This window comes from Orycteropus afer, unplaced genomic scaffold, assembly GCF_000298275.1.
Source record: "Orycteropus afer afer isolate SDZICR_OR568_19922 unplaced genomic scaffold, OryAfe1.0 scaffold00131, whole genome shotgun sequence".
NCBI classification, from domain to species: Eukaryota; Metazoa; Chordata; class Mammalia; order Tubulidentata; family Orycteropodidae; genus Orycteropus; species Orycteropus afer.
In genome coordinates this window covers 353,988-372,502 of record NW_006921718.1, presented here as the reverse complement: position 1 = coordinate 372,502, position 18,515 = coordinate 353,988, and the positions used below count along the sequence as shown (strand labels likewise).

At 37.5% G+C, this 18,515-nt stretch overlaps 1 pseudogene; it reads left to right on the top strand.

The window, feature by feature from the left end:
• Positions 1-4,211: 4,211 nt before the first annotated feature.
• Positions 4,212-5,032, top strand: LOC103200525 (annotated as a pseudogene).
• Positions 5,033-18,515: the final 13,483 nt, after the last annotated feature.

Genomic DNA, 18,515 nt, shown 5'->3' with positions numbered 1-18,515 from the left:
ACTTCATCCTTACCAGTTTGGATGCTTTTGATTTACCTTTCTTGCCTTATGGCCCTGGCTAGGGCTTCCAGTACAATCGTGAATAGAAGTAGTGATAGAGGGTAACCTTGTCTGGTTCTTGTTTGCAAGGGGAATAGTTTCAGTCTCTCTCCATTGAGAATAATGTTGGCTGTTTGTTTTGCATATATCCCCTTTATTATATTTAGGAATATGCCTTCTATTCCTATTTTGCTGAGAGTTTTAATCACAAATGAGTGTTGGGTTTTATCAAATGACTTTTCTGCATCGATTGATATCATCATGTGTTTTTTTTTTCTTTATTTTATTTATGTGGTGAATGACATTGATTGTTTTTCTAATGTTGAACCATCTTTGCATACCTAATATGAACCCCACTTAGCCATAATGAATGATTTTCTTGGTATGTTGTTAGAGTCTATTGGCTGGAATTTTGTAGAAGATTTTTGCATCTATATTCATGAGGGATATTGGTCTGTGGTTTTCCTTTTGAGAGATATCTTTGCCTGGTTTTAGTATCAAGGTTATGCTTGCTTCATAAAATGAGTTAGGAAGGATTCCATCCTTTGCTATGTTTTGAAATGGTTTGAGTAGGATTGGTGTGAGTTCTTCTCTAAATATGCGGTAGAATTCTCTGGTGAAACCATCTGGGCCAGGACTTTTTTTTTGTTAGTAATTTTTTGAAGACCTGTTAAATTTCTTCTTTTGTTATGGATCTCTTCAACTTTTCCACATCACTCTGTGTTAGTTTAGGTAAGTGGTTTGTTTCTGGAAATCTGTCCATTTCTTCCAGATTTCCAAATTTATTGAAGTACAATTTTCATAGCATCCTGATATTATCCTTTTGATTTCAGTTGGTTCTGTTGTGATGTCACCCATTTCATTTCTTATTCATGTTACTTGTATTCTCTCCCTTTTTGCCTTTGTTAAATTTGAGAGGAGTTTGTCAATTTTATTAACCTTTTCAAAAAACCAACTTCTGGTCTTGTTGACTTTTTCTATTGTCATTCCATTTTCTGTTTCATTGATTTCTGTTCAAATCTTTATTATTTCCTTTCTTCTGGTGACTGTAGGCTTTTCTTGCTTTTCTTTTTCTAACTGTTGGAGATGTTGATTTAAAGTGTTGATTTTGACCCTTTCTTCTTTTTTATGTGCATTCATTGCTACAAATTGGCCTCTGATCACTGCTTTTGCTGTGTCCCAAAGATTTTGGTCTGTTGTATTTTCATTCTAATTTGATTCAAGGAATTTTTTAAGTTCAATTTTTTTTTCTCCTACTCAGTCTTTCTTAAGGAGAAGGTTGTTCAGTTTCCAGGTGTTTGCTCTTTTTCCACTGATCTTCATTGATGTCTAATTTGATAGGAAGATGCTTTGCAGTATTTCATTGTTTTTAAATTTATTAAGGCAATGTTTTTAAATTTATGGCCTAACATATGGTCTATCATGGAAAATGTTCCCTGTGCACTGTAAAAGAATGCATATTGTGCTATTGTTGGGTAAAGTGCTCTGTAGATGTCTATGAGGTCAAGTTGGTGAATTGTATTGTTTAACTCTTCTGCATCTTTGCTGAGTTTCTTTCCAGTTGTCCTATCTTTCATTGAAAGTGGTGTATTAATATCTCCCATTATGATTGTGGATTCATCTATTTGACTTTTCAACTCCTTTAAACTCTGATTTATGTACTTTGGGGCTCTTTCATTGCATCCATAGATATTTATTATTCTTGTATTTTCTTGTTCAATTGATCCTTTAATCATTATATAGTGTCTTTCCTTGTCTTGTATGGTGGTTTTTTTCTTAAAGTCCATTTGATCTGAAATTAATCACTCCTGCTCTTTTTATGACTGCCATTTGTTTAATGTATCTTTTTCCAACCTTTGGTTCTTAGTCTATTTTTGTCTTTGTCTCTAAGGTGTGTCTCTTGTAGGCAACATTTTGATGGGTTTTGTTTTCTTATCCAATCTGCAACTCTCCATCTCTTGAGTGGTGCATTTAATCCATTAACATTCAGTGTAATTATCAACAAGTATGAATTGGTTGCTGTCATTTTGTTATGTGTTTTTTCATGGTGTCCCTGGTTTCTTTGTTCCATATTATTTTCTGTGCTGAGCTCATTATGTTTATGAATCATCATTTCCTTTGTTATTGTTGTTGTAGTATTTGCTGAATATTTGTACTTTTCCTCTTTTTTATTGTGATGTGAAGGTTTATCATTTTTCTTTGAGGTTACCCTGTGATTTATAATTTTCTCCCTGAGTTTAGCACAGTCCATTCTATCTTGCAACTCTCTTGACTTCCTCACCATTTAGAAATTCTGTAACTACACCCATTTTTTGCTCTTTTTGGTTTGTAATTGTCCTCATTTCCCAATTGAAGTCTCTGGTTCCCTGTTTATAATCTTGTAAGCTTACTTTACTTTGGATATGTCCATAGCTGTGGTTTCTGGGCTACATCATCTTGTGTATTAATGGTTGGTTGTTGTTTGCTATTTTTGGTTCTCTGTTCAAAGGACTTTTTTCAGTATCTCTTGTAAGGTTGATCTGGTTTTAAAAAAATTCCCTAATTTCTGTAAATGTCCTAATTTCACCATCATATTTAAGGGACAATTTTGCTGGGTATATAGTTCTTGGTTGAAAATTTTTGTCTTTCAGGGCTTTATATATACCATCCCATTGCCTTCTTGCTTGCATGGTTTCTGCGAGAAATCAGAGGTTATTGTTACTGGTTGTCCTTTGTAAGTAACTTTTTGTTTTTCCTGTGCTGCTTTCAGGATTCTTTCTTTGTTTTTGGTTTTGAAGAGTTTGATGATGGTATTTCTTGGTGATTTTCTTTTGGGATCTATTCTGTTTGGGGTTCATTGAACTTCCTAATTGGATATATTCCCATCTTTCATCATATCAGGAAGTTCTCTTCGAAGAAACCTTGGACATTTTTGTCTGTGGTTTTATTTGTTTTTTTCTTGTTCTGGAATTCCAGTGACATGTAAGTTTTTTATTCCTATTGATGGTATTCCATATGAACCTTAGGCTTTCTTCATTTTGTTTTGATCTTTTTCCTGACTGATCCCTTTCCAAAGAAGTAATCAGTTATTTGTCTTCAATTTCATTATTTCTGTCTTCTGTTGATTTTATTCTACTCCTTTGCCCTTTCAATGTGTTATCTATTTCTGACAATTTAGTATTAGTGTTCTGGATTTCTATCTGTAGATTCTGAATCATTTCTATTTTTTCATTAATTTTGTCATTTTGTTTTTGTGTTTTCTTCCAAAATTCTTCTCGGGTTTTGTCTGTGTTTTCCTTGATCTGTCTCTCAATTCTTTGAAGATACCTAAATATAATTCTTTTGAATTCCTTATCAGGGAATTCCAATGCTGCTTCTTCCTCAGGGTTGTGTTCTGGGTCTGTATTCTGCTTCCTTGTTTCTACCACTTTATCTTCATTCTTTGTGTGGACTGTAATGGTCTGTTGTCTCTGAGGCATTGTGACGTTGTTGTATTTAGATCTCTGTTAGCTGTTTGAGAAGAGCAGCTGAGGGTGAGTCAGGCTCTTCTTGGTGGTTGTTAACATTGATCTGTTGGTAGAGAATGAAATGGTCGCTCTCACTCAGTAAGTGAAGCTTCAGGAAGTGTGAGTGTAGTTGTGTCTTAAGGGGACTGTTGCTAACTCCCACTCAGTTAGAAAAAAATAGCTATTAAGTCACCATCAAAAAAAGTAAAAGCAAATGGACAAGAAGCACACCATGTAATCACACAGGAACAGTAACCAAAAACAGAAAAAAAGGGGGGGTGGGGGGTGGAAAACAACCACAATATCTGGGAGAGGGCGATAAAAGAAAAAAGGTAAATAAGGAGAATAATGAAGAAAAAAATGAGGAAAACACAAAAAGAAAAACAAAGGAATGAGGTTAACCATGAAAAGGAAAAAATTATAATAATTGCAACCAGGAACAGGGAGAAAAAAAAAAAAGGTGAAAACTAGAACCTGGCAAGAGAAGAATAAAGAATAATAATAAAAAGGATAAAATTAATAATAATAATAATAGTAGTAAAAATAGACAAAAACAGGCTGGCACGGCTGGGGGCTGAGTGCCAGCCTTTGTCTATCTTTGGGTGCATGCCGCTGGGGTAACCAAGAACACCCCATGGAAAAGTTATATGAAGAGGTGGTGATTAAGGTCATGCAGCAGGAGTGAACATGTTTGGATTTCCAACTGCTGCCCTGCTGGACTGTCATGGAAGAAATGCCCAGGATGTAGCATTTTTCAATGTGATGACAGAAGCCCACCACAAATATGATCATTCTGAGGCCACAGGATCCTCAAGCTGGGATTTCCAGAATTCTTTCAGAAGAGAGAAGCTGGAACAAAAATCCCCAGATTCTAAGACACTACCCAAAGATTCATCTGGAGTGAGACAGAAGGTTTATGATTGCCAAGAATGTGGAAAATCCTTTAGGCCAAAAGGTAGTCTAACGTTACATGAAAGAATCTACACTGGTCAAAAGCCCTTTGAGTGTACCCATTGTGGAAAAAGCTTCAGGGCCAAAGGAAATCTTGTTACACATCAGCAAATACACACAGGAGAGAAGCCCTATGAGTACAAGGAGTGTTGGAAAAGCTTTAGTAAATCAGGCAGTCTGGCCATTCATGAGAGACTCCACACTGGACAAAAACCCTATGAGTGTATTATATGTCAAAGAAGCTTCAGAAATCAAAGTAACCTTGCTGTTCAGAGAAGAGTTCACAGTGGTGAGAAGCCCTACAGGTGTGATCAGTGTAGAAAGGCTTCTGTCAGAAAGGAAGTTTAGTTGTTCACGTCAGAGTCCACACAGGTCTGAAACCCTATACCTGTTCACAGTGCAGGAAAAGTTTCCACACTAGAGGGAATTGTATTCTACATGGCAAAATCTGCACAGGAGAGACACCCTATCTGTGTGGTCAGTGTGGAAAAAGCTTCACTCAGAGAGGGAGTCTGGCCATGCACCAGCAAAGCTGCTCATGAAGGCTCACTCTTTGACCACTCTCTTCAAAGGAAGTTCTCTTTATGGATTAAGTGTACAGAATCCTCTAAGATCAACCTATCCAATTCTATGGAATGAATGGAGAATCTTTCAGAAAACCTACCCTGATAGGGCAAACTGACTTTTTCCTTTACTCCCAAGTCTGGAAAATAAATGCCTTGTTTATTATTGTTAAAAAAAATAGACAAAAACAAACAAATCATAAAAAAGAAAAAAAATATTGGGGCAGGGTGTGGCAGGGCTAAGCACACAGACTTGGATGGAATTCCTGCCAACCTAGAAGGTGGGTGGGAGTGAGTGATGGTCACACCTTCATTCACCAAGAGGGTGGGATATAAGAGTAACAAGGGGAATGTTACACCTTTCCAGTCATCTACATCTGGAATGTCCTTGTGGTTCCCAGCAAGTGGAGCCTGTTCTTAAGTCCCTGGAATCTGAGAGAATGCTGTTGCTTTAAATATTCAAAAGGGTCAAAAGTTAGTTCTTTTAGCATTCAAACTGGCTGCGCCCTCCAGACAGGCAAAGGTCCACAGTTCAGCCCCTCTTCCTCTTTGCTGCTTCCCTTTTTATTCACCAGCTACCAGAACAGTCCTCCGTGCAGTCCTTGGTTAGCAAGGGCTGATTTGTAGGTTAATTCTTAGGTCCTACCACCACTCACCTATATCCAAGTTGTCTGTGCCGTCAGAATCACTGCCAGACCACAGCTCTGTATGTCCCCATTTTTGGTGTTTTCATGCAAATTCTTCTGCTAGTTGGAGTTTAGTCCACTTATATATCCTTCCTTTCAGTGCTCAGGGGTCCAGGATTATCTTCTGTATCTGAGTTAATTGGTTCCCATTTTCTTTGTTGAAGAGGGTCTGTGCAGTCTTTTTTGCCTATTCTTCCATCTTACCAGAACTCTCTCTTTACCACAGTCGTGTGCTTCTCTTTCTTCTCTTCTCTGGCTTTTGCTTCTCTGTGTTCTTTGGTGGCTCCCTCTCACTATGCAACCTCTAAATATTGACATGAATCACAACTTTTCTTTTTCCTTTCCTTTCCCTTCCCTTCCCTTCCTTTTCCTCCCATCCTCTCCTTTCTTTTTCTTATCTTTCCTGCCCACTTCTTCCTATAGTATCATTTATTCTTCTTGTCTACTTATTTTTTTTATTTTTTCCTCCTCTGTTTCCACATTTCATTACATAATCTCACATAGGGATCACATAACTGCATATACCATCTACACATACATGTTTTTAATTCCAGACCATTCTTCATTGAGCCACAGATTCATATACTTGCCTACTGATTTTTCAATTCATATATTTGGTTGAGCTCTGGTGGCATAGTGGGTAAGGAATTTGGCTGCTAACCCCAAGTTCAGTGGTTCAAACTCACCAGCTTCTCAGTAGGAGGAAGGTGAGGCAATCTACTTCTATAAAAGTTTGATGCTCTGGTGGTGTAGTTGTTAAGGCATTTGGCTGCTAACCAGAAGGTCACTGATTCAAACCCACCAGCTGTGGAATGAGGACAGGATGATCTCCTTCCACAAAGATTTACAGCTTTGGAAACTCAATGAGGACTGCTATGAGTTGCAATCAACTCAATGGCAGTGAGTTTTTGGCATATTTTATTGAAAACTCAAACTTAGTATTTTAAAAATTATACTGTATCTTCAAATTTCTCCACCCCATCTCCACATTCCTATTCTGTTAGTTATAAAAGAAAAATGAAAACATAAACAAAATGAACATATAAACCAACCAACAAAAAAAAAAAAAGCAGATAAACTTAGGCATCATTCCTTACTTCACTCTTAATAAGCAATCCACATCTAGTTTTTCAGGTAGTGCTTGTATCTAATTCTGGGTACGCATAGCTCCATGTCAGTTGCTACCACTTTAATTCTTGTCACTTCATTTTATTGCCAGGATTATTGCAATTTCCTTCAAGGTTAACATCTAAATTCCTTAAAAAGGTTTTCATTTCATGTAAGATAAAAATCCAAACTACTTACCATGGTCTTAAGGATCTTGCATGACATGATCCCCTGCCACTTTCAACTTATTTCTCTGATCTTAGTTCATGTCAATCTTTCCCTGACTCTCTATACTCAGTCAACTTCACTTTCTATTACTTTCTGGAAAATATTAAGGTCTTTTTTACCTAAGTTATATTAAACTTCTCTGCTCTTGAAATGCCCCCCCCCCCTTTTTTTTTTTTTAACTCTTAAGGCTATACCTTAAATTCTGCATCACTTTAAGTGGATGTTATGGATTGAATTGGGTTTTCCCAAAAAAGTGTCGTAGACTTTACCCCTATACCTGTGGATGTAATCTTATTTGGAAATAAAATTTTCTTTGCTTTGTTGATGAGGTCCTATCAGTATAGGGTGTGTCCAAAATCTAAACAGTTCTGAGTTATAAGGGGACACTGACATAAGGCAGCACATGTGAAAAAAGGCAAATGTCATGTGAACCAAGGAATTGCGAAGTAATCACACAGTGCTAAGGCTACAGAAACTGAAAGAAACAAGAATTTTCCTCAGAGCAGAGAGAGAGAAATGCTTCCCCTCAAAATGGTGTTCTGAACTTGAACTTCTAGTGTTCTGAAGGATACAAATGCTTTTGTGATCAGCTGCTAAACTGAAGGTTCGTTGTTCAAACCCACCCAGAAGCACTACAGAATAAACACCCGGGGATCTGTTTCCATAAAAGTATAGCCAGGAAAACCCTGTGGAGCAGTTCTACTCTGTAATATAAGGGATCACCATGAATCAGGTTGCCATACTGATTTGATTGCACAATAGCCATCTTAACTGTGAGACAATAAATATCTGTTCTTCAAAGCAAATCACTTTTGGTATTTCTGATACAGCAATACTAAGAAACTAAGATAGTGGGTCTCATTCCCTCACTCTGTTACTCTGTTTTTGTCTCTCATAACACCTTCATTATTGCCCTTATAACATTTATGATAAACTGTAATTATTTTACTGTCTTTTTTTTTTTTTTTTTTTTTACTATTTATTGTCCAAATCTCAGGCTTTAATTTACATGATAGCAGGGATAATACCTATATGTGATTATTTCCATAATACAGTTTTTGGCATGTAAGAACTTCAGAATAAATTTTTCAGGTTCATTTCCTTATTCAGTCCTGCCATTACTTTTATAGATCTGTCATTCACCACAAACCTAAAGGACATTGTAAGTTTGTCTTTTTTTGGTGCAGAGATAGAATGGAGAATGAGAGAATGCAAACTAAGGAGCTGAGAGCTGAAAGCAGTACTAATGCATTCTAAGACTGGACTATTTTCAAGGAGGATTATCTTCCTTTGTGCTGAAAAATTTCACATCTTCTAGCCACTTTTAACCAGGATTTTGTACTATGGAAAAAATTAACTCTAACACTTTTAAAGGGATTTGGTAGTGATTGAGGAAGAGGAAAGAGAAAGTGACAGCTATAGGGCTCCAAGACTCAAAATAAAACTGTCTAGTGGCTTCTAATTTTGGAAATTCCCAAACTTACTTAACAGACTTTTCAGTAATGGGAATGTAAAAAATACAATTTTAAGATATGCTAAAATTTGAAAAAACAAAAACAGCAAGTCAACAAAACTTTGATTTTCAAGAAGCTGACTTATTTTAAATCTCTTTATTGATTTTTTAAAATTGAGCTTTGACTGACTTAAGTAAAAATATATCAGATTATCTAAAAGTGTCCTTAGGAAGAAGAAACATTACATGAAACTGGATAATAAAGTCACTGTGACTAGTATCTAGTAAATTTCCAGTAAACTTCCATACTGACATATGATTATATGTTGATTATATGATTATATATGATTATATGTTGATTATATGATTATATGTTAACTTATATACCTTTCCAGTATAGAAGTTTACTAGAAATTTTAGGGTTGTCATAAAAACCTAATCTCTTAAAGGTATTTAAGACTTCCAAGACCATATTGTTTTGTATACAGAATATAGGAAAGAACATAGAAAAAAGTTTCTAAGACTCTTATGCTATACCTCCAAAAACATATATTTCAGATATAAATGAAGTTTAATATCTTCTTTGAATTCTAGGACAACACACAAAGCTAATTCATTTTTGTACAAAAAAAAAAAAACATGCAATTTGGTCATAATTGTAAAAATCTATATATCTCACAATTGACAATTATAATAATCAAAAAATCAGCACATTTGTCATTTACAGGTAAATTCAGAAGATAGTTTCCTGGAGGGTTTTACAAGGTATCAAAAGGCCTGTTTGTCTCAATGGCCATAAATAATGGCTCCTTGGGTTGTTACTGACAAAAAAACAAAAGAACTTTACACTGGCAAAAAGAAAATGTATGTTTTGAACACATTTAAATTGACCTGGAATCCTTTCTCAAAAATCACATAAGAGACATAGAGAAGCCCTGAAGTGAATTATGCCAATTTTGACATCAAAGGTGGAGTCAAAGATCATGACAAGAGGTATTGGAAGATGCAGAGAAAAGCCTATTGCTCACAGTTTTCTGCTTTGGACTTTTACAAGGATATAGAATGGCAATGAGTAGAGAAAGTAGATTGTTGCAATGATCATGATAGAGAACTTGAATGGCTAGAATATGATTGTGGAAAAAATGGCAATTCAAGTTTTTTACCCTCACTTCCCACCTTTTCGGTGCAAACATTTTTAAATAAAAAATATATCTCTATCAGGAAGTCTGAACTTGAACTAAGGGATAATATGGATTATGTTTCTTAGAAATAGCTCTGCGTGACAACAAATAGGAGTTCAAGGATTATAGAGAACTGTATCCCCGGAAAGCAGGTGAGTACAGTCTGAAATGTAATGACTCTTTTTTCATCTTGTCCTGTTTGGGTTGTGAGGAAGTAGGTCTCTGTTGTTAATATGAAAACATGAATAGAAGAATTAATGAACCCTCTTTGATTTAGTAATAGATATTCAGTCTCTGAAAGATATGCACAATGGGAGGAAAAAATTCACTTTTACTGTGCATAGCAATTGTTCAAAGTTGTTGTTGTTATGTGTCGTCAAGTCGTCTCAAACTCATAGTGACCTTATAGAATGAAACACTGCCCAGTCCTGTGCCAGCGTTATGATTCCTACTATACCTGAGCCCATTGCTGCAGCCATCATGTCAATCCATCTGTTGAGGGCCTTCCCCTCTTTCTTTGACCTTCCATTTTACAAAGCATGACATCTTTCTCCAGAGAATGGTCCCTTCTGACAACATGACAAAAGTAGTTGAGACAAAGTCTGGCCATCTTGCTTCCAAGGAGTATTCTGGCTGCACTTCCTCCAGGGCAGATCTGTTAGTTCTTTTAGCAGTCCATGGTACTTTCAGCGTTCTTTGCCAACACTACAACTCAAAAGCATCAACTCTTCTTCATTCTTCCTTTTTCATTGTCCAGCTCTCACATGCATATGAAAAAATTGAAAATACTATGGCTTGAGTTAGGAGCATCTGAACCTTCAAAGAGACATCTTTGCTCTTCAGCACTTGAAAGAGGTCTTTTGCAACAGATTTGTCCAATGCAATATGTCTCTTGATGTCTTTATGCCTCTTCATCATTGCCAACACTTGATTTTGCCTGCCATTTTGTATTTTACTCTTCCAATAGATGTAAAGGGAGTTCTGGTGGTGTAGTGCCTAAGGCATTTGACTGCTAACCAGAAGGCTGGCAGTTCAAACCCACCAGCCACTCCTCAGAAGGAAGGTTGGGCAACGTATTTCCATAGAGATACAGCCTTGGAAACCCAAGGAGGGGTCATCATGAATCAGATCCGACTCGACAGCAGTGAGTTTGGTTTTGGTTTTGGAATATGTATAAAATGTTTCTTCAGTGAAATAGAAAATAAGTTTTTCTTTGATTATTACTAGTGTTAAACCTTTCTGCATATTTATTCAAAGACTTGATTTGTTAAAAAACTCATATGTAAATGACAGGCATGAAGTAGTAGCCTATGGTCTGAGAATGTGTGGAGGCAGATGCGATCCTAAAGAGGAGTGGATCTCAGGAGAGAGAACATTAAGTTGGAATCATATATGTTATAATGAGGGCCATGCATTTAATCACATTAAATCTTTCTTCCAGTTGTGTTAGTCTATATATCTGCTGCTATGTATATTGGAGCTCTGGTAGCAGAGTGCCTAAGGCACTTAACTGCTAACCAGAAGGCTGGAGGTTCAAACCCACCAGCTATTCCTCAGAAGGAAGGTTGGGTAATCTACTTCTGTACTGATACTGCCTTGGAAATCCAAGGAGGGGTCAGCATGAGTCAGGTATGACTTGACAGCCCATAACAACAACAACATTTGTATGTGTTGTAAGAATGTCCAAATACATAATAGAGTTAACAAGAGGCAAAGTTATGATAACTTCTTCCCCTCAGTCAATCACCCTGAGGGAGCAAGTAGTTGGTCCTGTAGGCTCGGGACCATCGTCGCAGGGGACATCAAACTCAACTGGCATAACATACTACACAAAAACATTGTTTTACATCTTACCTTGGTGAGTAGTGACTGGGGTCTTAAAAGCTTGCTAGTGGCCATCTAGATGCAGCAATGGGTCTCTTCTTGTCCAGAGCAAAGAAAAATTAAGAAAACCAAAGATACATGGAAACAATTAGTCCACAGGACTGGTAGACCATGCAGTCCTCAACCTATATGACCATGTAAGCAGAAGAACTAGATGGTGCCTGGTTACCACTGCCAACCTCTCAGAAAGGGATCAGTGCAGAAGATACTAGATAAAATGGAAGAAAAATGTGGAACAAAACTCAAAATCATAAAACAAAAAGGCCAGGTTTACAGGTTTAATAGAGCCTGATGAGACCACTGAGACTATGGTCCCTAGTTATTCTTCAGGTCTGGAACCAAAATCACTCCTATGGCTTCCAGTCAAAAAATAGACAGGCATATAGGCAGAAACATCAGGCAGATACACTCCTTAAGACAAGCAATCGCGGGAGAACAGAAGGGCAGTATATGCACAGAGAGACAGTTCAGGAGGCAGGAATGCATCAGAAAGGACACTGGGAAGAGGTAACGTGAGGGAGGAAGTGGGGAAAAATAAATAAATAAGTAAAAAACAACACGTTTTTCTGGTTTACTGAAGATATGCCAATGAAACTATACTAAATTTTCACCTGGCTTTTCATAATATAAAGAAACTTCCATTTACTAATTTTTAAAATTTTATTTCTTAGCTCGTACTAAGTTTTATTTCCTTCATTACATAACAGTGAAATTCTTTCATCACCTTCCTTTTTATAATAAAGTTATTATGGAAATAGCTTTCACTTTGGTTCAGAAAATCATCTCTCTACTAAAAGCAATCTAAACCATATTATCTCTTATGATTAATTTATCTTTTTAACAATATGGGCCACTGAGAGACAAAATGCCAAAAAAGATTTTACCTCTTCTCAAGAAAAGTTAGTGGCATGCATTCCTAGATGCTATCAGGATGGCAAAAGGATGCAAATATAGTGTTCTGGACTGATTTTAAGTCAGTTAAGTTTAGGGGAGGATCAAGTAAGCTATAAAGTACATAGTAAGTAAAGCATTAATTGTTTTAACTTTGTTGACTGTCTTTTAGATCTTCCAATTGTACTCATGAGCATCTTTACTTTGAGGTAAGGTCCCATGTGACATTTACTCTCAGCAGCTTGCTATAGGTCTTTACTATGAGGACATCACTTAAAACAAAAGAAAACAAAACAAAAAAATAAAAACCTCACTGCCCTCGAGTCGATTCGACCCATAGTGACTCTTCCTTGGGTTTCCATGGGGTTATCTCTAACATCATAGTTCGTAGAATTTTGGAATCCTCCATGAATTCACTTGACATTGCAGTAGCTAAAGTGATGATGCCCTGGTGGCTCAAAAACAAAAACAAAAACAAAAACAAAAATCACTGCCATTCAGTTCATTCGCACTCATAGTGACCCCATTTGGGTTTTGGAGGTGGTAAATCTTTACGGAAGTAGATTGTCCTCAAGCTCATAAGTTCTGGAAAAGAGAGATTGCTCCTACTTTTAAAGCCTCATATTTCTTCTTTATCCCATCCAACTTATTAATTTCCTTCACATTTAATCAGGTTGTTCATTATCAACTGACCTCTGTGCCAAAACAAAATAAATACATACAATTAAAATGCCAGTCCAAAATTTACTCCCTGATTTATTTATACTTTTTCTTGTTTTATTTTTTATGAAATAAATGTTTGAAAGTTATTTCATATTTAATTAACATTCTTTCCCAGAATGAAACAGAAAGCCATTCTTTTTGGCTTTGGGATTTTTTTTTTTAATCTTATTTTGATTTGGGTGAAAGTTTACAGAGCAAATTCATCTTTCATACAGCAGTTCACATACATTTTGACTCATGACATTGACTGTAATCTCCTACAATGCAATAGCTCTCCTCCCACTTCCTCCCCATAGCCACCTCCTCCCTGTGTCCTTCCCTCCAATGCACTCCTGCCCCCTGACCTGTCTCCTTGTGCATACACAGCCCTTCTATTCTCCCATGATTGATTTCTCCAAGTAGTGTATCTATCTAATGTAAATGTTCTGCTCATTTGCCTGTCTACTGTTTGGCTGGAAGCCACAAGAGTGGGTTCAATTCCAGACCTGAAGGGCAGGTAGGGGCCATAGTCTCAGGGGCCCCACCAGTCTCTATTGGATCAGCAAACCTGGTCCCTTATTTTATTTTATTTTTTTAATTGTGATTTGTGTGAAAGTTTATAGAATAAATTCACTTTCCATACAGCAGCTCACATACACTTTGCCTCATGATATTGACTGCAATTTCCCACAATGCAACAGCTCCCCTCCCACTTCCTCCTGATAGTTACCTCTTCCCTATGTTCATCCCTCCATATACTCCTGCCCCCTGAGCTGTCTCCCTGTGCATAAACAGTCCTTCTTTCTCCCATGATTTTTCTCTCCAGGGAGTATATCTACCTCAGGTAAATGTTCTATTCATATGCTTGTGTTTTGTTTGGTTGGAAGCCATAGGTGTGGGTTTAATTCCAGACCTGAAGGGCAGCTAGGGGCCATAATCTCAGTAGTTCCACCAGGCTCTATCACAGCAGCAAACGTGGTCCCCTCCTTTTTTTTTTCTGTTTTTCCGAAATGATTTTGAACTTTGTTGCACATTGTTCTCCCTCTCTATCCAGGATCTCCTGCATAGATCCCCTTCCAAATAGCTGACAATGGTAGCTGGGGACCATCTAGTTCTTCTGGATTTGTAGTCATATAGGCTGCGGATGGCATGGTGTACCAGCCACTAGGACTAATTGCTTCCATGCATCTTTGGTTTGCTTCATTATTCTTTGTTCTGGGTGAGGAGAGACCCATCATTGCATCTAGATGGCTGCTTGCTAGCTTTTAAGATCCCAGTCTCTACTCACCAAGGAAGGATGTGGAACAATGTTTTTGTGTAATATGTTATGTCAATTGAGCTTGATGTCCCCTGCAACCATGGTCCCAAGACCACAAGTCCAAGTACTTGCTCCCTCTGGGTAGCTGGCTGTGCCCAAGAAGTTGCTACAAACTTGTCCATTGTCAGCTCTACTGCTGCTGTTATTGTTATTTGCTCTTGAGTTGGACCCGACTCATAGTGACCCCTCCTTGGGTTTCTGAGGTGGTATCACTATGGAAGTAGATTGCCCAACCTTCCTTGCAAGAAGTGGCTCTACTATATACCTCACAATTCTTACAGAATATACAAATACACTTGTAAAAATATTGTCTTACAACCCTATACATAGTCATGGGCACACTCCCCCCTGCATAGATATACATAATCATTCATCCTGTTCACCCATCTATCCATCCATAGACCAATGTGTGCCACCACTGACAACACAGTACTTTGTGTGCAAAAGGGTTCATCTTTGTTGTCTGTACCTCCCATGCACCTCTCTGTCTTCCTCTTCCTCAATGCCACTGTAGTGATCACTCACATTTGCTACATTGCCCTTCTCTTCACCCAAATCAATCAGGTATGCAAGTTTGGATCCTATCTAGCAGTGTTCTCTCCCCTCCCCTCCCATTGCTGGTAACCAACAAAGAAAATTTCCTTCCATATATAAATCTTCCCTTGACTTTTTAAAATAATGGATGAATACAACATTTGTCCTTCTGGGATTGATTTATTTACTCAGCATAATGTCCTCCAAGTTCATTCATGTTATGCAGTGTTTTGCAGATTCTACGTTATTCTTTAGAGTTGCATAATATCCCATTGTGTGTATATCCATAGCTTGGTTATCCATTCTTCTGTTGATGGACACATAGTTTGTTTCCATCTTTTTGCTATTGTAAATAGTGCTGCAATGAACATGGGTGTGCATGTGTTTATTTTTTATCTTGGCTCTCGTTTCTTTAGGATACATACCTAGTAATAGAATTTCAGGTTCAAAGGATATTTCTAATTCCAACTTCTTAAGGAATCACCATACTGCTTTCCACAGTGGCTGTCTCATTTGAAAGTCCCACCAGCAGTGCATGACAGTGTCAGTCTCTCCAGTTCCTCACCAGCATTTGTGATTTTCTGTCTCATTTAACTTTGCTATTAGTGCTGGGGCAAGATGGTATCTCATGCTTGTTTTGACTTGCATCCCTCTAATGGCTGAACGGGAGCTCTGGTAGCATAGTGGCTAAGACACTTGCCTGCTAACCAGACGGCTGGCGGTTCAAACCCACCAGCCACTCCTCGGAAGGAAGGTTGGGCAATCCTACTTCCGTAGTGATACTGCCTCGGAAACCCAAGGAGGGGTCGCTATGAGTCGGGGCCGACTCGACGGCACATAACAACAACAACAACAATGGCTGAACATTTCCTAATGTGTTTTTTGGGCACCTGAATATCCCTTTGGGGAAGTGTCTATTCATGTCTTCTGACCCATGTTTTAATTAGATTATTAGTCTTTTTGCTGTTGAGATGTTGGAGTTTTCTACAAATTTTAGAGAAAAGTTCCTTGTCAGATATGCATTACCAAATATTTTTTCCCAATCTTTTGACTTGTTTGCAGAAGTCTTTGGAAGCACATACAATTTTAATTTTGAGAAGGTCCCATTCATTTACCTTATCTTCTGCTGTTTGTGCATTTTGGGTTATACTTGATAGTCTATGTTTGCCATATATAAGGACCCCTAAATTTGTTCTGGTAGCTTAGTGCCTGAGGCACTTGACTGTTAACCCAAAGGCTGGTGGTTCAAACTCACCAGCTACTCCTTGGAAGGAAGGTTGGGCAATCTACTTCCTTAGTGATACTGCCTCAGAAACCCAAGGAGGGGTCGCTATGAGTCAGGCCCAACTCGATGGCAAATAACAACAACAAATTTGCTCCTAAGTTTTCCTTGAGGAACTTTCTAGTTTTAGATTTCACATCTAAGTCTTTGATCCATCTGGAGTTAGTTTCTTCATATGGGGTGAAGCACAGATCTTGTTTAATTTTTCTGAAAATGGATATCTAGTTTTGCCAGCACCATTTGTTAAACAGACAATATCTTCCCCATTTAATGGATTTCAGTGCTTTGTCAAAGATCAGCTGACCATAGGTCGATGGCTCTATTTCTGGGATCTCAATTCTTTTCCATTGGTCTATGTGTCTGTAGTCATACCAATACCAGACAGTTTTGACTAATGTGGTACATAGTAGGTTTTGAGACCCAAGAATGTGAGACCTCCTACTTTGTTCTTCTTCTTTAATAGTGCTTTGCTTATCTGAGGTCTCTTTCCTTTCCATATAAAATTAGTGATTTATTTTTCCATATCCATAAAGATTGCTGATGGGATCTGGATTGGAATTGCATCAAATGTATAGATAGATTACTTTGGGTGTTGTTGTTGTGATGTGCCATTGAGTCACACCCGACTCATAGTGACCCTTCCTTGGATTCCAAAGCAGTATCACTGCGGAAGTAGATTGCCCAAACTTCCTTCTGAGGAGTGGCTGGTTGGTTTGAACCACCAGCCTTCTGGTTAGCAGTCAAGTGCCTTAGCCACTATTCTACCAGAGCTCCTTTGCTTTGGGTAGAACTGATATTTTCACAATGTTCAATATTCCTAACCATGAGCATGGTATGTTCTTCCATTTATGTAGATCTCTTACGGTTTCTTGACGTAGTCTTTTTTAGTTTTCTTTGTACAGGTCTTTTGTGTCTCTGGTAAGATTTTTTCCCAAGCATTTTATTTATTTATTTATTTTGTAGCTATTGTAAATGGTATTGCTTTCCTTATTTCTTTTTCAGCAATCTCAAAACTGATTTTTGGATGTTGATCTTGTATCTTGCCATGATGCTAAATATGTCAATTAGTTCCATTAGTTTTTTACTGAGTCTCTTGAGGTTTCTAGGTATAGGATCATATCATCAGCAATTAGAGATGGTTTGACTTCTTCCTTACCAATTTGGATGACTTTGATTTCCCTTTCTTGGTTTATTACCCTGGCTAGGACTTCCAATACAGTGTTGAATAGAATTGGTGATAAAGGCCATACTTGTCTGTTTCCTGTTCGCAAGGGAAATAGTTTTAGTCTCTCTCTATTGAGAATAATGGTGATGATTGGTTTTGCATATATGCCCTTTATTATGCTGAGGAATGTCCCATCTATTCTTCTTTTATTGAGAGCTTTTATCAGGAATTCAGGTTGGATTTTTCAAATGCCTTTTCTGTCTCGATTGTTATGATCATGTAGTTCTTTTACTTTGTTTTATTAAGTGCTGAATGACATTGATTGTTTTTCTAATGTCGATCCATCCATACATACCTGACACAAACCCCACTTGGTCATAATGAATTTTTTTTTTTCTTTTGATATGTTGTTGAAGTCTATGGGCTAGGATTTTGCTGAAGGTTTTTGCATCCATATTCATGAGGGTGCTCTAGTGGCATAATGCCTAAGGCATTTGACTGCTAACCAGAAGTCTGGTAGTTCAAATCCACCAACCACTCCTCAGAAGGAAGATTGAGCAATCTACTTCCATAGAGATACCCCTCAGAAACCCAAGGAGGAGTCACTATGTATCAGGACCAACTTGACAGCAGTGAGTTTTTTTTTTTAATTCATGAGGGATATTGGTCTGTAGTTTTCCTTTTCAGTGATGTCTTTGCCTGGTTTTGGTATCAAGGTTATGCTTACTTCATAAAATGAATTTGGGAGGATTCCATCCTTTTCTAAGTTCTGGAATAGTTTGAGTAGGATTGGTGTCAGTTGTTTTCTAAATATTTGGTAGAACTCTCCCATGAAACCGTCTTGGCCAGGACTTTTTCTTGTTGGTAATATTTTTATAATCTGTTCAATTTCTTCTTTTGTTATGGGTCTGTTCAACTTTTCCACCTCAATCTGTATTAGTTTAGTTAAGTAATGTGTTTCCAGAAATCTCTCAATTTTTTCTAGATTTTCAAATTTGTTGAAGTACAGTTCTTCATAGTGTCCTGGGGACAATTTTTTTTTTTTT